The sequence below is a fragment of the Podarcis filfolensis genome (assembly GCF_964270895.1).
Source record: "Podarcis filfolensis genome assembly, chromosome: 18".
In the NCBI taxonomy this organism is placed as follows: Eukaryota; Metazoa; Chordata; class Lepidosauria; order Squamata; family Lacertidae; genus Podarcis; species Podarcis filfolensis.
In genome coordinates this window covers 5,068,624-5,089,594 of record NC_139622.1, presented here as the reverse complement: position 1 = coordinate 5,089,594, position 20,971 = coordinate 5,068,624, and the positions used below count along the sequence as shown (strand labels likewise).

At 49.9% G+C, this 20,971-nt stretch overlaps 1 protein-coding gene across 1 annotated transcript in view; it reads left to right on the top strand.

Annotated features, from left to right (window-relative positions):
* The window catches only part of LOC310753213 (uncharacterized protein), a gene marked incomplete at its 5' end in the record, with an annotated part of 277,363 nt that extends 258,669 nt beyond the window's left edge, over window positions 1-18,694 (top strand). Inside the window, one exon of the mRNA XM_083594272.1 lies at window positions 18,681-18,694. The remainder of the gene's footprint in view (window positions 1-18,680) is intronic.
* Between the last annotated feature and the right edge of the window lie 2,277 nt (window positions 18,695-20,971).

Genomic DNA, 20,971 nt, shown 5'->3' with positions numbered 1-20,971 from the left:
CCCCCCCCTTTCCACGGGGCTTTTCATTCTGAATTCCCTTCATCCGGAAGGCACTTTATCTGCGAGGGAAGCCGAGGGAAAGCTATCTCCCGTCCTTATCGGGCTCCTTGTTCCCTTTCATTATCTCTGGCGCGGCTCCCCAGACATCAGAAAGGGGCATCTTTGTTCTCCCAATCTAATGTAATTTAGAATACAGCAATTCAAGCCTTTTGAGAAAATTATGTACGCAAACACCCATCCATTACCACCCCCTCGTAACGCTGAGTACACACAGTGCGTTGCAGACGCCTCCGACTTTGAGACAGACAACTGAAGAGCCCTGAGAAGAATGGTGGGTGTTTAAGGCGGGGGGACGGGTTGCCTTCGGAGGGTGTAGCTAGCTGGCTTGAAGGGTGCTCATAGAATCATAGAGGGTCCTGAGGATCTGGTCCAGGGGTTGGCAAACTAAGGTCCACAGGATCAGGCCCAATTGCCTTCAGGATCCGGCCCACGGACTGTCCGTGGATCGGCGTGGGGATCTGTTGGTTCGGGCTGTGCCATTTCCCCCCCCCCCCGCGCCATTCCATTCCCCACACACAGATACACCGCGGCGGCGACACCTCATCCCTCCCTCCTCCTGGCTTCTCCCTGCCCTGCCTAGAGGAGGAAGGGGGCTGGGCTGAGCTGGCCGAGCGCCATTTTTAGCGGCCCCTCTGTGGAGCCAGCCCTTTTACGCTGCTCATCTTCCCTCTTCTGCCGCTGCCCTGGTGCTCCTGTGGGCCAGAGAGTGGAGAGGACGAGCAGTGGCAGCCCCAGGGAAGGTAAGTACAGTGGCTGGGGCTGGGGGTGGGGTGGGGACTACTTGCCCCCCTCGCCTCTTCTACCAGCTCCGCCACCCAGTGCAGCTTCTCCAGCCTGCCACAAGGTCTGAGGGACAGAGGACCAGCCCATGGCTAAAAAAATTTGCCGACCCCTGATCTAGTCCAACCCCCTTGCGATGCAGGAATATGCAGCTGTCCCACACTGGGACTGAACCTGCAACCTCGGCCGTTATCAGCACCATGCATCCAAGCTTCTCCTCTTCTGAATTTCTATCAGGGCCTTCTGACTTCTGGCTTTTGGATTTATTTTCACTTATCCATTGCATTTATGATATCACCTGTCACAGAAAGGGAACACAAGGGTCCTTTAGTCCAAGCCCGGTTCAAGCCGGCATGTCTCCAACGCCAAGGCAAAAGCGTGGTGGTTCCTTATCCGAGAGATTTGCAGATCTTGACAGTTCATTTGGAGGAAGCTCTATGGAGACCCATCAACCATTTTGCCCAAGTCTACAGGGAGTTCAGCCTGACAAAGACCAACATCCTGGGTCAAGATGTCGCCAGCACTGCACACTTCAGCACCGGTGGCTGCAAAGTTGAGGTGGTGGACCGTTTTGTCTGCCTGGGTTCCGCCATAACCAGCCATCTCTCCATCAATGCTGAGCTGTCAGGGACCATGCTGAAGAGGGCTGCACTGAGGAGGAATGGTGGGAGCCACCACCACCCCCTGCTTTTGCTCCTGCTCCTGAATCTTCCCAGGAACAGGAGGACAGTATAGATTTGGAACAGTGGTTTGAAGAGGGGCACAATTCAGAAGGTAGAAGCTGGGAAATACTGGATGGGAAACAGCTAACAGAAGAGACACCGGAAGAGAGAGGGTTAACAGATTCACAGTCATTGGACAGCATTCCTCCCCAAAATCGTGAAGAGCTCAGAAAGTCTCAGAACAGAAAGCGCAGAGGGTACAAGCTCAGATTACAAGACGTAGGAGTGGCATGGCATAGATTAATAGGAAAAGAGGGGGGTAATCCTTAAGTGGGAGCACCGCCATTTCTAGGAGATGTGGTCTTTGTTCTTGCACTGTGATTACTAAAGTTTCTAACTGGTAAGACGTTCCTTTCTTATCTATTGTCATGGGGGAGAGGGGGGAAGGAAGTCGATTCCCCGAAAACTGACATGAGCTAGGCTAGGCAGCTATGTAGGGCTTGAATCCATCCCCCTGAGATGAAGAGTCTTTTGCTCTACTAACTGAGCTAACCCCAGCCAAGGCATTCAAGATGGTTTGCAGTTTTATGAACTTGAGAACATAAGACAGGTCCACTAGATCAGGCCAATGGCCCAGCTTGACCCAGCATCTTGTTACCAAAGTGGCAAGCAAGACCTGAGCACAAGATGAAATTCTCCCCTCTCGTGGTTTGCAGCAGCTGGTATTCAGAAGTGCTGTGGAGGCAGATCCTGGCTAGCAGCTGTGGATAGCACTCTCTGCCATGAATTCGTCCAGTCTTCTTTTTAAGCCATCCAAGTTAGTGGCCACCATTGCCTCTTGTGGGAGGGAGTTCCATAGGCTAATTCTGTGCTATCTTTTATCTATCCTGAGGCTACCAACATTCGGCTTCATTGGATGTCCACAAGTTCAAACAAAAGTTCTTTTACCCCACTTTCGCCATGCTATGCACAGTTGTATAAAACTTCCTCCATGTGACCGTTTACTCAACTTTTATCTAAGCTAGGTAAAGGGTAAAGGGACCCCTGACCATTAGGTCCAGTCGTGGCCGACTCTGGGGCTGTGGCGCTCATCTCGCTTTTTTGGCCGAGGGAGCCGGCATACAGCTTCCAGGTCATGTGGCCAGCAGGACTAAGCTGCTTCTGGCAAACCAGAGCAGCACACGGAAATGCCGTTTACCCTCCCGCCGGAGCGGTACCTATTTATCTACTTGCACTTTGAGGTGCTTTCGAACTGCTAGGTTGGCAGAAGCAGGGACCGTGCAACGGGAGCTCACCCCGTCGCGGGGATTCGAACTGCCGACCTTCTGATCAGCAAGTCCTAGGTTCTGTGGTTTAACCCACAGCGCCACCCGCATCCCTTCTCTAAGCTAAGAAGTTGCAAAAGCTGCAGACTTTCTTTCTTTGTGGGAGGGGTTATTTCCTGATCTTACAGGGATAGCAGAGACACTGCCAGGGTTGGAGGGGGCCCTCTCTCCCTTGCAAACACTAATATGGTGTATTTTGCATGGTTTTTCCAGTGATAAATGCATTCGTTTACACACTTCACCCCAACCTATGCATTTTTGGTACACATTTCTTGAAGAGCTGCACCCCAACGGTTCAGAGAAGCACCCGTTTTGATGGACAGCTGAGCTTCAGTTTGCGTATTGATTTGGGAAGTGCAAACCAGTTGGCTCACCTTCAAATGCGAATGGAATCAGATGTCTGCCCCATCCCTAGGGGGAACTGGAAATCCAGGGAAACGACCAGAGTGTGGAATGATCACTGGGTGTGATGGCCTGGGACTTGGACCCAGACTCAGAACCAGAGGAGACTCAGTCTGCACCGGATCCTTTGCCTCAGGCATCACCTGAACCAAGTCTGGGGCCTGATCCTGATGAGTCCCTGTCTGCACAGGTTCACCTGCAACAAGCACCAGCTGGGCCGAGTCAGGGGCCTGAGCCTGTCCTGGCTCCAGATGTGGGGATGACCTTGTTGCCTTCAGCTGGGCCATCACTTACAGCTGCTCCACTACCAGTTGGGTCAGGGGAGGCTGAGGTGGCCCCTGGGTCTGGTAACCCACCGATGTCTCCCGAGCTGCAGAGACTGAGGTCTGAGAGAAGGAGAGACCTGAGTACTTGCAGGAGGAGTGCTCGCTTTTGGGCAAACCAGGGAGGTGAGTCGCTGGGGGATCAGGACCGGCCAGTGGCGTAGCGTCGGTTGTCAGCACCCGGGGCAAGGCAAGTAATTTGCGCCCCCTAACCCGTAGATTTGCGCCCCCTAACCCGTGGATTTGCGCCCCCTAACCCATGGATTTGCCCTAACCCCAGATGTTGCGCCCGGTGCGGCCCGCCCCCCCTGCACCCCCCACGCTACGCCACTGGGACCGGCTGCAACCCCGACAAAGATAAAAGGCTGTCGGACCCTGTCCCAGGTTGCGGGAGCAATGTTGCTGTATGCTAGATCCTGCACCTGTTCTTGCCTGGTTTCCTGCCTTGACCCTGTCAAACTGACTCCTAGTGGAGCCTACCGATTCTGGACCGGACCTGGACCACGGTTCTTGGGTTACTCCCAGGCCCAGCACACTGGGCATCCTCAATCATCATCAGGTTGGATTTTTTTCTTCCTCCTTCATCTTTCCTTCCCAATGAGTTTTTGTTTTGTTGTTGTTTTGCTGTCCCCCCGCCCCCCCCCAACCTGCAGAACACCCGGCTCTCTCTGGGTATGTAGATACAAGCCTGCCAGGCACATGTTTGCCCTGTGTCCAAGCCACCCCTATGATTAAGCCCAATCTGTTCAACCTCTCATGCCTGGATGCAAGGAAGATGTATCCAGAGATGCCTCAGGGCATCCTGGCTGGGGGGGGGGGGGGACGGGGGGCGGAGAGCGAAGCCAGCAGATGGTCCAAAGAAGGGTCTGGCAGCGGGCAGCATTTTCGCCTGTCGCCGCGCTCAGTCTGAAACATCGCTCCTTGCCAGATGCCTGCTAGGCTTGCCCAGATGTTTCATGCCAGCTGCATCTGCGGAGAAGGTTTTTTTGGGGGGAGAGATATGGCTCTCATTTTGCTTTCGTCGGTCAGGGATGCAGAATGGTCCAAACCAATTGATTGAAAAGACAAGGTAGAAGATCCCGACGTAACATTGGGAAGAGCTTACTGATGGCAAGAGCTGTTTGACAGTGGAATGGATTCCCTTGGAAAGTAAAGGTAAAGGGACCCCTGACCATTAGGTCCAGTCGTGACCGACTCTGGGGTTGCGGCGCTCATCTCGCTTTATTGGCCGAGGGAGTTGGCGTACAGCTTCCAGGTCATGTGGCCAGCAGGACTAAGCCGCTTCTGGCGAACCAGAGCAGCGCACGGAAACGCCGTTTACCTTCCCGCCGGAGCGGTTTCTATTTATCTACTTGCACTTTGATGTGCTTTCGAACCGCTAGGTTGGCAGGAGCAGGAACTGAGCAACGGGAGCTCACCCTGTTGCAGGGATTTGAACCGCCGACCTTCCAGTCGGCAAGCCCAAGGCTCAGTGCTTTAGACCACAGCGCCACCCGCGTCCCTGTTTTTATACGTACATATGTTAAATAATATATACGTTAAATAACTCCTGACTTTGGCTCCTGACAGAAGGCTGGGCAGGGCTGGCTCCAGGTTTGAAGGAGCCCTCTGTAAGTCGCCCTCTGGTGGGGCCCCTCAGCCGTCCGTGGGTCCCTAAGGGTTTACGCAGTGATAGCAGGCAAGGTGCAACTGGGTCTAGCCTCCGTTTTGATTTCCCATAATGCCACTGGATGCAGCATTTATCTGAGACATCGTGTGCCATGTTCTGTTTGATTCCAGGACCCGGAAGGAAAGATGCATGGCTGCTGGACCATGGACAGCTCCAAGGTGCAACGTTGCTCCAACAGAGGTTGGGAGGTGACTGAGGCTTTTAAAGCCTCTCTCTCCAGGCTTCCTCCCCGAGGCTCCACCCCCTTAAGGGAACTTCTTTTAAAAAATATAATTTTAATTAAATTTTCTGTTTTACATTTTAGGATATTCATTTAAACATCCTTAAAATATCAATGACTTCCCGTTTTCTCTTTCCATGATTCATTTTACAAATCATAAATCCCTGCATATTTTACATTCAGTATTCCATTATTATATCCATCAAAACTTATTTGCACTGTTGAATTTATCTTAATGCTGCCATCGTTGTCAAGTGTGCACAATTTCCCCCCGTATATTCAATAAACATTTCCCAATCTTCTTTAAACGTATGTTGTTCTTATTCTCTTATTCTATCAGTTATATCTGCAAGCTGCACATATTCCATCAATTTAAGTTGCCATTCTTCTTTGGTTGGGACCAACAAAACACGGGCCGCAGTAGTGGCATACATAAATAACCTTTATTGACACCTGGGAAAATCCATCTGAATTATCCCCAACAGAAAAGACTCTGGGTTTTTTGGGGAAAGTACTTTTTAACACTTTTTTCAATTCAGTATAAATTATTTCCCGATACCCTTTTACCCTTTTACTGGTCCACCACATATGAAAGAACGTTCCCTTAGTCTCATTGCATCTCCAGCACTTATCTGATTCAGTCTTAGACATCTTAGCAAGTCTACTCAGAGTTAAGTACCATCTGTGAATCATTTTCAAGTAGTTCTCCTTCAAGGAATACCAGGTAAACTTCAGATTGTTCCCTTGAGGGAACATCTGAGCCTTAAAGGGCCACACCTCTGGCCTGACAACAGTCACTCCTTCGCTTCTCCTGGCACAGCCAGGCTGGTGATGTGCGAGTTGTGGCTTCCCTACCACAAACCGTCTTGTGTGTGATCCTTGTCCCTTTATAGAGATCTCGTGGGCTCTCTTGCCGCTGGGTGTGTTCCTTTGCTACAACACTTTCCCTCGATGACATGCTCAACAAATCTTCCTTTGATAGCACTAAAGGAAGAGAGATCTCTTTGAAAGGCTCCCGGAATTAAAGATGTTTCAATAGATTTCATGGTAAATTGCCCATGAAAATGCTGGAGGAAAACCTCACCTGATGAGGAAAGATGGAAAAGGTGCAGGGATTGGCGATGATCTATCTATGAGGAAAGTGTCCAAAAAAAAAAAGAGAAGAGTCTTGATGTTAATATATATAAATAAGGAATGCCGCTTCCCTTCTGATTATCCCAGAAGCACCTCTTAAAAGGCGGAACAATAGGCAGAGGTGGTTTTCAAAATGACAGACAATAGGACGGAAGATAATATATTTAAAACCCATATCAGTTGTTAACAGACCATAAAAACGCTGGTACATTAATCTGGGGCTGTCTGTCACTGAGGCACAGAACAGCTTTTGTTGTTTTATAGTTTCATTCCTGCGGGCTCCGCTTGACACTTTCACAAACACATCTCAATTTATTTTGGGGGAGGGAGAGAACAAATAGAAATATTGAATCCCTGACTACCAGCGGGCGCTTTCTTTCCTCCAACGCCCACCTTGTAAAAAGCAGGAGGACTTTTTCTGGGTGTGACCAGGCCAACGTTTTCCACTGTTTTGCGGGATCTGAAAGCCCCAAGACCCTGACGGATGAAGCAAAGGAGGGGAATAAGAAGACATCTCCTGGAAGACCTCCTGGAAGACCTATCCAAGCGGAGCATCCAAATTTATTTATTTATTGCATTTGTACAAGGTTCTTCCCCTCCTCACAACCCCCCTGTGAGGTAGGTCAGGCTTTGTGGCCGAGTGGGGATTTGAACCGTGGTCTCCCAGGTCCTGGTCCAACACTCTAACCACGACACCATGCTGACTGTCCCCACAGATTGAAATTGAAATACTTTATTGTCACTTGTACAACTTGTATACAGTGAGATTACACGAGCACCCCCCACTCATCTCTCTTAGTCTTAATTCCCCTCATTTACTGACGCACACCCTCCAAACCCCAAAGTCAGTTGCTCTGTTGTTATCTTTTCATTCAGCAGCCTAACAGCTCACGGATAGAAGCTGTTCTTTACCCTGTTGGTGCGACTAATCATGCTTCTATATCTTCTGCCCGAGGGCAGGAGATCAAGAAAGTGCCGGCCAGGGTGTGACTCATCCCTGAGAATTTTCCTCGCTCTCCTGAGGCAACATTCTTCCGCTATTTCATCCGGTGGATTCACGGAACAGCCCATCATATCTTGTGCTGTATTCACCACCCTCTGTAGGCACTTCCTATCAGTTGATGTCAAACCAGCGTACCACACCATGATGCAGTATGAAAGGACACTTTCTATTGTGGACTGGTAGAAGGAGGTCGTCAAATGTTGATTGACATCGTTCTTCCGCAATACTCTGAGGAGACGGAGTCTCTGTTGGGCTTTCTTTACCACCTGGGTTGTATTGATTTTCCAAGTAAGTTCTTCACTGAGATAAAGATGCCCCTCAGCTGGACATTGACTTCTGTTCTCCACCAGCTGGTCTACTTCAGGGGCGGGAAACAGCCCTCACAAGTAGCAACCAATGGTGTTATTATTTATTACAATCATTATTTAATGTTTTTATACCCTGCCTTTGGGAGTTGGGATTCAAGGCTGCTTACAACATTTAAAAGCATCGTTGTGAACTACAAACTGGTTAAAAACCAAGGCTGACCCACCCATGACGCAAGATGAGGTGTCAGGGTCCATAAGGACAGCAGTTCCTGATGCTGATCTTTTTCTCCCTTGTCCCTGACGTAGATCTTCCCTGGTGGCCGAGGGGGCGCCATTTTGGGGTTTGCCTCGGGTACCAAAACGTATTGGGCCAGCCCTGCTAAAGACAATAGTTAAAACACATGAAAACACATTGAAAGCCATCAATGAAAGCACAGCCTGTCTAGAGATCAACGTTGCCTGCACCTTAGTTTCCAAAGGCCTGTCTGAACAGGAAAGCATCGCCTGCCGTCAGAAGGGTAACAAGGAGGGAGCCAGTCTGACCTCTCCTGGGAGGGAATCCCACCATATGGGAGCAGCCACAGAAAAGGCTCTGTCTCTCATCTCGCCACCAGCTGCACCTCTGCTGTTGATGGGACCAAGAACCATAGAATCATAGAGTTGGAAGAGACCACAAGGGCCATCGAGTCCAACCCCCTGCCAAGCAGGAAACACCATCAGAGCACTCCTGACATATGGTTGTCAAGCCTCTGCTTAAAGACCTCCAAAGAAGGAGACTCCACCACACTCCTTGGCAGCAAATTCCACTGTCGAACAGCTCTTACTGTCAGGAAGTTCCTCCTAATGTTTAGGTGGAATCTTCTTTCTTGTAGTTTGGATCCATTGCTCCGTGTCCGCTTCTCTGGAGCAGCAGAAAACAACCTTTCTCCCTCCTCTATGTGACATCCTTTTATATGTCATAAGAGAAGGTGCTCACCTGAGGATCTTGGCAACTGGGTAGCTTTGTATATGGAGATGTGATATTTCACATCTGGGCCCAAGCTATATTGATATCCTCCGGTTTTCTAACCCCTTTTATAACCATGTTCACAGCCATCAGGACACTCTGTTTCTGTTGACGCAGCCTAGCTTTGTGCTAGAGGAAGAAAAACATCTCTGTCCACTTTTCCCCCTGTGTTATTTCATATGCATCCTTCTTGTGCCCCTGTACAGTGGTACCTCGGGTTAAGAACTTAATTCATTCTGGAGGTCCGTTCTTAACCTGAAACTGTTCTTAAGCTGCAGTACCACTTTAGCTAATGGGGCCTCCCGCTGCCGCCGCCGCACGATTTCTGTTCTCATCCTGAAGCAAAGTTCTTAACCCGAGGTACTATTTCTGGGCTAGCGGAGTCTGTAACCTGAAGCGTGTCAGGAGTGCATGCAGGAGCCAGGCCCTGTGACCAGTAGGACTTTGCAGGACTGGGGCCTTCCTAAGTTTGTTCTGAAGAGGCAAGGTGCAGCCGCACAGGTGAGGCCGATTGGTAACTCACTGCACCTGGTGGCAAGAGCTGGGAAGGGATATAAGGTCAGCATTTCCCTTCGGCTCTTTGCCACAGCAACACATTCTCTGCCTTGCTGTGTTTAGCTCCTTGATCCTTGGACCCCTGACTTCATAACTCCTGGCTTCTCGACCCTCGGACCCCTGACTTCGTGACTCCTTGCTTCCTGACCCTTGGACCCTTGGCTTCCTGACTCCTGGACTCCCGTTCCTGCTCCCACCCCGCTATCTTGTCCCCGGTCCCAACGTCCCCAGCCAGAACTTTGATCACCCATGAGCCGAACTATGACAAAGCATCTGTAACGTGAGGTACCACTGTACATGCTTCCTCCGACCTAAACTAAGGCTAGCTGGCTTGTCGCTTAGGGATTCTTGAAGCTGTGGTCCCTGCATTGCAACGGCTGACTTGGGCTCCCTTCCAGCTCTGCCATTGTTAATATTCTAGCTCCTATATGTTTCCGGTCTGAGCTTGCTCCATTGCTGGAGCAACAGCTCGACAAGCCTTCCTGGCCTGGGGAAATGGGCGCTCTGTTTAGTGGCAGCTGGGGCTTAAATTCAGCTGCAGCAATGCCTTGCCCCTCCTTTGCAATGCAGCGGAGAAGCATCGCACCTCCAGGTGGCTTTTTGGTTGCCATGCATGCTCTGACCAGCCGCTGCCTCCCAGCTGATTTGTGGCACCCACTCAGGAACGGCTCCTTCACAGCTGGAGCCTGGTGTTCCCAGCCGCTGCTCAGCCAGAGGACGGGGAGCTCGGGGTGTTTTAGCTGTGTTGCATGAAGAACTCCTTCCTTTTATCTCTCCTCCATCACCCGACAGTCAGCTTCATTGGGTGCCCAGGAGTTCCAGGGTTACAAGAGAGGGAGAAATGCTTTTCCCTGGCCACTTTCTCCATGCATTACATCATTATACAGTGGTGCCTCGGGTTAGGGACGCAGGTGGCGCTGTGGGTTAAACCACAGAGCCTAGGGCTTGCCGATCAGAAGGTCAGAGGTTTGAATCCCCGCGATGGGGTGAGCTGCCATTGCTCAGTCCCTGCTCCTGCCAACCTAGCAGTTTGAAAGCACATCAAAGTGCAAGTAGATAAATAGGTACCACTGCGGCGGGAAGGTAAACAGCGTTTCCATGCGTTTCCATTTTGAGGACCTGGGCACCTATAGATCCCTGCATTGTCAAGGGCCTCTACTTTTACAACCGAATAGCCAGTACCATCCCTGATACTGCAGGTGTCGCAGCCACGGCTGACCTAGGTATCCTTGGCAGGTGCTACCCAAAAAATCCCGTCGGCTAATTGAGCGGATGTTCATCTCAGTCCCTGAGCGGGCCTTTGCCAGTTTGGAGCTGACAGCATCTCCCCCTCCCCTTGCCTAATCCACCCATTTCTTTTTCCTCCTTGAATATGTGCCTGTCTTTTCAAGAATGGCCCGGCCTTCCACAAAATTGCAATTACACCAATTACATTAGTTTCCGCATTCATATCTGGAGAGCAGCAAAGCCATCCTTTCGTTTCAGCCTCCGAGAAATGCGACATGGGGGACAATTACTTTTTACGTGTGTGTGTGTGTGTGTGTGTGTGTGTGTGTGTGTTTATGAATTCCACCCCCCGCCCCCCACTCTAGTTGATCCAAATTTTAATGGCTAATTTCCTCCACTTTTTTTTTATTATTATTTTTTAAAAAGTGACAAGCGATTTTGCTTTGGGAGCTGGGCTGCGCTTTACAGCCCAAACTGAATGGTGACAGGCCTATTATTAAAATGGCAAGGACACTCAATTATACCTTCAGCAAGGGGTTGATGGGGGGAGATTATGTGCTTCGCGAAGGGCAGCCCTGATGGTTTGATGATATTTGATGATTTCTCTGCGAACATAAAAACTGCCTTTTTCCTGGATCGGGGCAAAGGTCCACTCAGCCCCGCAGAGCTCAGTTGCAGCAGGAGCCAACCAGATACCTTGAGGCGCTTGTACAAGGGTGGCGCAGCCTCTGCACTGCAGTTTACCCCGCTACCTATCACTCATTCCGGCAGCGTGGCTAATGGCAATTCACTTGACCCCTTCTCCACAAGCTCCTCTCATCCTCTTAAAGGTTGGCGGCCTTTCTCCTCTCCTCTGAAAGGGCCACAGCTCAGCAGAAGAGCATGCTTTGCTTTGCATGTGGCATCTGCAGGTGGTGAAGGGAAAGAACCCAGCAGCTGAAGCTCTGGGGAGCTGCTGCCAGTCGGTGTAGACAATATTGAGCTAGGATCGCCGATGGTCTTACTCAATATGGGCTGGTTGGACGCAGAGGAATGGTGGGAGGAACCAACTGGGGAGCCTGAGACCCCTGTGGGGCAGCCCCTGGTGATGTCATGGGGGGGTTGATTCTTCCGCTACACTCCCACCAACCATTGAGCCCAGGAGATGGCGGTTAATTGGGAGAGGGGAGGAGGGATCAGAGGAAGGTGGACCCTTCCCACCACTGAGACCAGGAGATGGAGGTTAATTGGGAGAGGAAGGATCAGAGGAAGGTGGACTCTTCCCACCACTGAGACCAGGAGATGGAGGTCAATTGGGAGAGGGGAAGAGGGATCAGAGGAAGGTGGACTCTTCCCACCACTGAGACCAGGAGATGGGGGTTAATTGGGAGGGGGAAGAGGGATCAGAGGAAGGTGGACTCTTCCCACCACTGAGCCCAGGAGATGGAGGTCAATTGGGAGAGGGGAGGAGGGATCAGAGGAAGGTGGACTCTTCCCACCACTGAGACCAGGAGATGGAGGTCAATTGGGAGAGGGGAGGACGGATCAGAGGAAGGTGGACTCTTCCCACCACTGAGACCAGGAGATGGAGGTCAATTGGGAGGGGGAAGAGGGATCAGAGGAAGGTGGACTCTTCCCACCACTGAGACCAGGAGATGGGGGTTAATTGGGAGGGGGAAGAGGGATCAGAGGAAGGTAGACTCTCCCCACCACTGAGACCAGGAGATGAAGGTCAACTGGGAGAGGGGAGGACGGATCAGAGGAAGGTGGACTCTTCCCACCACTGAGCCCAGGAGATGGAGGTTAAATGGGAGGGGGAAGAGGGATCAGAGGAAGGTGGACTCTCCCCACCACTGAGACCAGGAGATGAAGGTCAACTGGGAGAGGGGAGGACGGATCAGAGGAAGGTGGACTCTTCCCACCACTGAGCCCAGGAGATGGAGGTTAAATGGGAGAGGAAGGATCAGAGGAAGGTGGACTCTCCCCACCACTGAGACCTGGAGATGGAGGTCAATTGGGAGAGGGGAGGACGGATCAGAGGAAGGTGGACTCTTCCCACCACTGAGACCAGGAGATGGAGGTTAATTGGGAGGGGGAAGAGGGATCAGAGGAAGGTGGACTCTTCCCACCACTGAGACCAGGAGATGGAGGTTAATTGGGAGGGGGAAGAGGGATCAGAGGAAGGTGGACTCTTCCCACCACTGAGACCAGGAGATGGAGGTTAAATGGGAGAGGAAGGATCAGAGGAAGGTGGACCCATCCCACCACTGAGACCAGGAGATGGAGGTTAATTGGGAGGGGGAAGAGGGATCAGAGGAAGGTGGACTCTTCCCACCACTGAGACCAGGAGATGGAGGTTAATTGGGAGAGGAAGGATCAAAGGAAGGTGGACCCTCCCCACAGTGTGTATGCAATGATTTGTAGCCAGCTCCTACGAATCTGAAGCTTACAAGCTGCACACGATGTTCCTATTTTTTTTTTTAAAAAAAGGAAATTTAAAGGCACTCTCACCCACTTGGAGATTCAAGCCTCCCCCCTGCCACCTGGGCAGGCAAACTGGGGGACTCCAGGTCAGTCCTGGGGGTCTGGCAACCCCAGACAAATCAGAGGTAGGTGGGCTAATTGTATTTCTAGGCAACAGGCAGGTTCCCGGGTCCTGGCGCTCCAGAATGCCACAGACTGACACTGTCTGATAGAAAAGACTGTGTGTGGCAGAGAGAGCTTATCATTCCTATCTCAGAGTAGCTTAATTGCTACTTGTCCTTTTCCTTTCTCATTGGGAGTCCGTGCACAAGAGGCCGGGGAAGAAGAAGAAGAAGGAGGAGGACCCCAAGCCTCACCTATTTCTCTTAAGTGCATCCTGAAGTGATATTGAACAGGCATTCGCGGCTGTTTCCCACCTGTTGACGTGCGCTGCACTTAGAAAAAGGGGTCTGGAGCATTAGTCATTCCTGGTGGCTGCACGCTGTCAAATGTTCAAAGTCCCCATTCATGTGCTTTGTGGCTGCCCCATTCAAAGAACCGGGCGTTTTGCGTAGGTTCCCAGCAGAGAGCAGCTAGGGAACACTTGCGAGGGCGGGGGGGGGGGGACGACGACTCAGCCTGGCACACCTTACATTAAGGCTAAAGGGAGGGTGCTTGCCATGCCTCAGGGGTAATGGCTTGTAGTATGTTGAGGGGGGGAGAGACGGGGGGGAGCGGAAACCCTCCATGGCCTCTTCCTGGTCGCTGCTGATGGCCTCCTCCCTTGGGCAGGCGGTTCTGGGGGGCAGGCAGAGACGCAGGGCTGCCCTGGGTCGGAAGAAAGGGGGAGCAGAGCAGTGCGCAAGGAATCTTGATTATTATTATTATTTGTTGTTTATATTATTATTATTGGCTAAAGCTTATTTTCTTCCCGGTTGGGCTGGCACCTTTAACCTTACTAGATACCTACCAATCCAAATGGAAAGCTACACTGCTGGAAAAGCTTAAAGGCTTGGGGATCCCACAGCAGACCCTGATAGCGACAGGCTTCGAGAAAGCTAGGACTACAATTCGCCAGCGTATCTGGGACGTAGAACTACAATGCCACATGAGCGAAATGATTAAACATCCAGCAATAAGGGACCATGGGAGAGGTTTCTCTCCAGCTAACTATCTGTCAGGTCTTCAGGTACCCAAATACAGACGGTCTTTTACCCTCGCCAGATTCAACGTTCTCCCTTCTGCCTTACTTCAGGGCAGATTTGAGGGTAAACCATTCACAGCACGGGTCTGTCCTTGTGGCTCGTTGGAAGTTGAAACTGCTTCACATGTACTATTACGCTGTCGTTTCTATGAGGATATACGTTTGACTTTTATTACACCTGTTTTGCAAAAGTCCAGGAAAGAATCGGAACACCATAGTTTAAAACTACTGCTAGAGGACAAGAATCCCAAGACTACATTAAATGTAGCTAAATTCTGTGCGTCTGCAATCAATCGCAGGAAGCAAGTGGTATTCCATAGTGACTAAACCCCTAAATGTTATTTACAGGGGGCACGCTAATAATTAATTTTATTTTTTATATTTAAATCCTTGTTATATTCATATTGTCTTTTGTATTTCTGATATATATTTTTATGATCTGTGATATTGTGTATGTTGACGCTGGTCTGTGACCGTATTAATAAATTCATTCATTCATTCATTCATTCATTATTATTTGTTGTTGTTGTTTAGTCGTGTCCGACTCTTCGTGACCCCCTGGACCAGAGCATGCCAGGCCCTCCTGTCTTCCACTGCCTCCCGCAGTTTGGTCAAACTAAATATGACATAATAGGCATCACCGAAACCTGGTGGGATAAGTCCCACGATTGGAATGTAATAATGGAGGGATACAATCTATTTCAGAGAAACAGACCAGACAAGAAAGGAGGAGGAGTGGCGTTATATGTCAGGGATGTGTATACCTGTGAAGAGATCCAAGATTTAGAACCTCAAAGCCAAAGTGAGAGCATTTGGGTCAAAATTAAGGGAGAGAAGAATAACAGTGACCTCATTGTGGGAGTTTACTATAGATCCCCAAGCCAAACGGAGGACATAGATGTGAAATATACTCAGAGTCGCAAAGTGATTTCATGCTCTTTATTCAGCTCGTAGTGGTGAGGAGGAATGAATGAAAGTCCCCTCAAAGCATCTGCTTTATATACATTATTTACACAATGGGCTGCACATGATTGGCTAATTCCGGAATTCTACTGTAAGCCAATCAGGTTGTGGATTCACTTCTATCTGGAGCATGATTGGGTGGTTCCTGCCAACCAATCATGCTGCTGCATTGTTCTAGGACCAATCAGACTGCTGCATTCTGAATCCTATTGTTCTAGGACCAATCAGACTGCTGCATTCTGAATCCTATTGTTCTAGGACCAATCAGACTGCTGCCTTTTGGATCCTATTGTTCTAGGACCAATCAGACTGCTGCCTTTTGGATCCTATTGTTCTAGGACCAATCAGACTGCTGCATTCTGGATCCTATTGTTCTAGGACCAATCAGACTGCTGCCTTTTGGATCCTATTGTTCTAGGACCAATCAGACTGCTGCAGTTTGGATCCTATTCAACTCAGTACATAACACCTTCACAGAGATGAAATTAATAGAGTTGTCAAGTTGGAAGGGACCACCAGAGGTCATTTATTCCAACCCCTGTGTTGCTGCTGCTGTTCCCAGAGTTGCTGTTGTTGTTGTACACAATTTATTCCATGCCCTTCGCCCTAAGGTCCCGGGGGGGTGGCATTTGCAACAATAAAAACATGTCAATATTAGAATACAATATTACACCCTATTACATGACAGTAATTGCAATAATAAATAATGGCCGAATTAAAAAGGTTTTAGGTTTTGTGTATACCCCGCCCATCCTAAAAAAAAACCCCAATAATTTCAAGCAAACAACAACAAAAACAGCATTCATGTTGGGACATTCAGCTCACCTCTAGGTTATTTAGAAATGTTGGAGGTATTTTTGGTTATTGAGATATCATGGTAACAATCGCAAATTATAGGCTATCGCCTATAATTTACTGTACCATCGCTCATTAGAAGGAAATGGCCTCTTTAATAAATAAACACATTTTTAAAAATTAATATTTTCTATTTCATTAATAACGCATCACAACCGAAACTGTCTCTTGGAAATGAACAGATGCCCTTTAGTCTCACCACCCAGTGATTAACATTGGCCCCCACCCCCAACAATGAATCAACTGCAGTTAATTAACCTACCCGTTAATTTGACTGAAGGCTGCAATCCACACTGGGAAAAAATGAGATAGCCAGCCTGATGGATAGATAGATATTAACTCATAGAACTTTCAGGGCTACGCATGCATTTTCTCGTGCTTTCCTTACAACAGCCCTATGAGGTAGATCAGGGTTTTATTTAAGTCTGATATAAATGCAATAGATAAATCAGTCATCACATTCCCTCTGCGTAAAACAGAAATAGTCAATGTACAAGAGGCACCGAAAAGTGGGGGAAAGAAATCACCAGTTGGGGGGGGCTGTAAATTGTTCTGCAACAGCTTCCTATCACCAACACAACATGCAGTTAAAATTCCACCTTGCATATACCTGGCAGATTTCTAATGTGCTTCACACACCCCCAGCCGCCCCCGCTCTATCCTCCTCCCCCAGAGAAGAAACAATTACTATGCAAATCGTTAATGTTATCACAGCCATGTCCCATGACTGGAACCGCAAATATCAAATATCAAAGCTGTGGCTGCACTTGAGGGCGCCTGGCGGGGGGGGGCGGGGGGGGCGGAGAACAAGCTTGATTAATTCCATCAAAAGGCCTGCGTCTTCCTGCGTTAGGAGGGCAACAGCTTGGGGGGGATTCGGGGCCACTTGGGGAGCAAGGGGGACATGTGCAGCTGACTCCCCAAAGCTTTTCAGTCTCTTACTAATATAGAATCGTAGAATTGGAAAGGACCGCGAGGCTTGTCGAGGCAGCCCCCATGCAATCCAGGAATCTCTTTGCCCCTTGAACCCGCAACCCTGAGATTATGAGTCCAGCTGAGTTGGGAGTGCGAAGGCTGCCCTGCTGGACACCTGTCTCCTGCCGCTGTCATGGGCCTTGAGTGTGGGGCTGGCCAGGACAGGGCAGAGAAGAAAAGTGGTGCGCAGAAGAGCCCCAGAATTGATCCAGTGGTCTAGGAAGGTAGGGAGAATCTACTGTGCATGTCAGAGTTATCTGTTAGGAAGAACAGGATCTGCACAGACTTAGCAGAGTGTTGGGCCTAACAAGCCCAGGAAATTGTCTCCACCAGGTCTTGTTCCCATGGATCAGTTGCTGAGACTAGAGGTCTACCGTATTTTTCGCTCTATAAGACTCACTTTTTCCCTCCTAAAAAGTAAGGGGAAATGTCTGTGCGTCTTATGGAGTGGATGCAGGCTGCGCAGCTATCCCAGAAGCCAGAACAGCAAGAGGGATTGCTGCTTTCGCTGCACAGTGATCCCTCTTGCTGTTCTGGCTTCTGGGATTCAGAATATTTTTTTTCTTGTTTTCCTCCTCCAAAAGCTAGCTGCGTCTTGTGGTCTGGTGCGTCTTATAGAGCGAAAAATACAGTATGTCTCCTCCTTTCTATTCTTCCAAGCATTCGGAGACGGCCCCTGTGTGGCTGACTTTGCTCCTCTAGCTTCACACCTCTTCTGGTTCTGAGAGATTAGGGTGGGAGGGAAGGGGAGCTGGTGGCTGCAGGAGCAGGAAACACCCTGGCTTCTTCAGCCCGACTCCTGTCTATCTCTTGGCCTTCCTCCTCTCCCGCTTCACCTTCTGATTCTGGACTCCTCTCTGCCACAGACTCTCCCGGCTGTTACCTCTTCCACTACTGGCACTTCCTCCTCCCAGTCCGCTCCCTCTTTTCCCTCTGGCCGCTCATCGTTGTCTGTTATGTACTGAGTTGAATAGGATCCAAAAGGCAGCAGTTTGATTGGTCCTAGAACAATAGGATCCAGAATGCAGCAGTCTGATTGGTCCTAGAACAATAGGATCCAGAATGCAGCAGTCTGATTGGTCCTAGAACAATAGGATCCAGAATGCAGCAGTCTGATTGGTCCTAGAACAATAGGATCCAGAATGCAGCAGTCTGATTGGTCCACAGGAGCCACCCAATCCAGCTCCAGGTGGAAGGGAATCCGCAACCTGATTAGCCTACAGGAGAATCCCAGAATTAGCCAATCACGTGGGGCCCATTGTGTAAATAATGTATATAAGGCAGACATTCTGGGGGACCTTCCATTCCTCCTCACCACTATGAGCTGAATAAAGAGCATGAAATCCACTCTCGACTCTGAGTATATTTAATTGTCCCACCCCCTTCCCCCAGGCTCTGAGCTTTCTTCCCCAGATGATTCCTCCCACCACTCCTCTGCGCTGCCATTTGAATCCTTTGGTTCGGGTCCTCCCTTCCAGAGCAGCAAAAAAACCCAAGCTTGCTCTTCCATGTGACACTGTGGCAGCCCTTCAGATATCCTATCATCTCTCAGTCTCCTCTTTTCCAGGCTAAACATACTCAGTTCTCCCCACCATTCCTCATAAGCCTTGTTTTCCAGACCCTCAATCATCTCAGTCGCTCTCCCCTGCACATGGTTCCAGCTTGTCGATATCCATCTTAAACTGGGCTGCCCAGAACCAGGTGCTCGCTTTGCTAGCTCCCTCGCTCTCGCTTCCACCCCGTCTTGGAACGAAAAAGGTTACTTGAGACGTTGCCAAGGGCTTTTCATCCACCGGCGAGAAAGACAATGATAAGTCTTAAGGGACCCAAATTAATAGAGAGGAGATTGATTTTATTTTTTCCCCCAGCATGGTTTTGTTTTATGAGCCTCTCGCTGTCCAGGCAAGATTGGGGAAATGGCATTCAGCAGCCAGGCAGACGAGGAAAGATGGGAGCCAGGTGGATAATGGCTCCAGAGCAATCAAGGCCTCTTGATGGACGGGAGGGGGAATTGCAAGCAGGGAATGACACAGCACACATATGCTCTGGGCCCCAATGCCCTCCAAAAGCCTCCCAGGCATTTACATAGATATGGCGAGAATAACCTTGGTTGTGTGTGTGTGGTTTTTTTCCCCTGCACAGTGTTGACCTCCCTCTTTCCGGTCTACTTTCTGCGCTCCTCATCTGCCAGGTGTGACCACGGCCGTCTCCAATCTCAGGGTTGTGCGTTCACAACCATGTTGGAGAAAAAAAGTAATAATAATAATAATAATAATAATAATAATAATAATAATAATAATTTTGTTATTTATATGCAGCCCATCTAACTGGGTTGCCCCGGCCACTCTGGGCAGCTTCCAGCAAAATACAGTGGAACCTCGGTTCCCAAACGCCTCCGTTGTCGTACATTTTGGTTCTCGAACGCCGAAAACCTAAATTCTTCCGTTTTCGAACGTTTTTTGGAACCCAAACGTGTGACATAGCTTCCGCTGACTGCAAGAAGCTCTTGCAACCAATGGGAAGTCATGCCTTGGATTTCGTTTGAGAACCAAGGTCCCAGAGTATAAAAAACACAATGAAACATCACACAGTCCTGCTTTGCAGGGGGTCGGACTAGATGACCCTTGTGGTTCATTTCCAATTCTACAGGTTCTAAGATTTTAAGATTCTGTTCTGGAGCCCTCCCATAGCTGTCAACTTACAGATTTGAAAATAAGGGACCAGCAGCCTCGAAAATAAGGGATCAGCAGCCAAAATAAGGAATTTTCCAAGCCCAGGTATGTTCAACTTCTGAGCCCCTCCGAGCCAAAGGCAGAAAGCCCAGCCAGCAGACAAACGAAGCCTCAAGCGGTGGTTCCCACAGCGCAGCAACCCGGCAAAGGGGATGCAGCAAGGAAAACCACCGTCACCTCTCCGCTGGGAAGCGCTGAGCAAAGGCGAGTCCCCAGGCAACGTGGCCGATTTGATCGGCACAAGGCATGCAAGCTCCACCCCTCAGTCGTTCTTAGACTCCTTACTGAGTGAGCAACGCAGCCAAGCAACACAGTTGGAACCTCCCTCCTCCCTGGCCGGCAGGGAGGGAGGGAGAGGAGCTGCTTCCTTTGAAACCCGGGAAATTTAAGGGACACCATCAGTAAGCGACAGCAGCGGGACACAGCGCTGGGATAAGGGACTTTCCCGCCAAATAAGGGACAGTTGACAGCTATGGTCACTTGTGACCTTCAGCAACCGATGCTGCCTCTGACAGCGGAGGCAGGACCTAGCCATTGTGGCAACTGACAGGCTTGTCCAAAGAAACAGATGACGTAGCAGGTGATGAGAATGACTCATCTCTGCTACAGATGCTGGAGAGCCATTGCGTGCAAGAGCAAACAGCCCATCTGCAGTTCTGTGGGTGGGGCAGCACCCGCAGTTCATAAGAACATCAAAAGATCCTGGCTGCTGGAGAGATCATCAGGGCGTTTGGGCTGGGTGTCCATCAATATGCGGATGATACCCAGCTCTACCTCTCTTTCAAATCAGAACCAGTGAAGGCGGTGAAGGTCCTCTGTGAGTGCCTGGAGGCGGTTGGATGGCGGCTAATGGATTGAGGTTGAATCCTGACAAGACAGAAGTACTGGGGGACAGGGGGCGGGCAGGTGTGGAGGACTCCCTGGTCCTGAATGGGGTCACTGTGCCCCTGAAGGACCAGGTGTGCAGCCTAGGAGTCATTTTGGACTCACAGCTGTCCATGGAGGTGCAGGTCAATTCTGTATCCAGGGCAGCTGTCTACCAACTCTACCTGGTACGCAGGATGAGACCCTCCCTGCCCGCGGACTGTCTCACCAGAGTGGTGCATGCTCTAGTTATCTCCTGCTT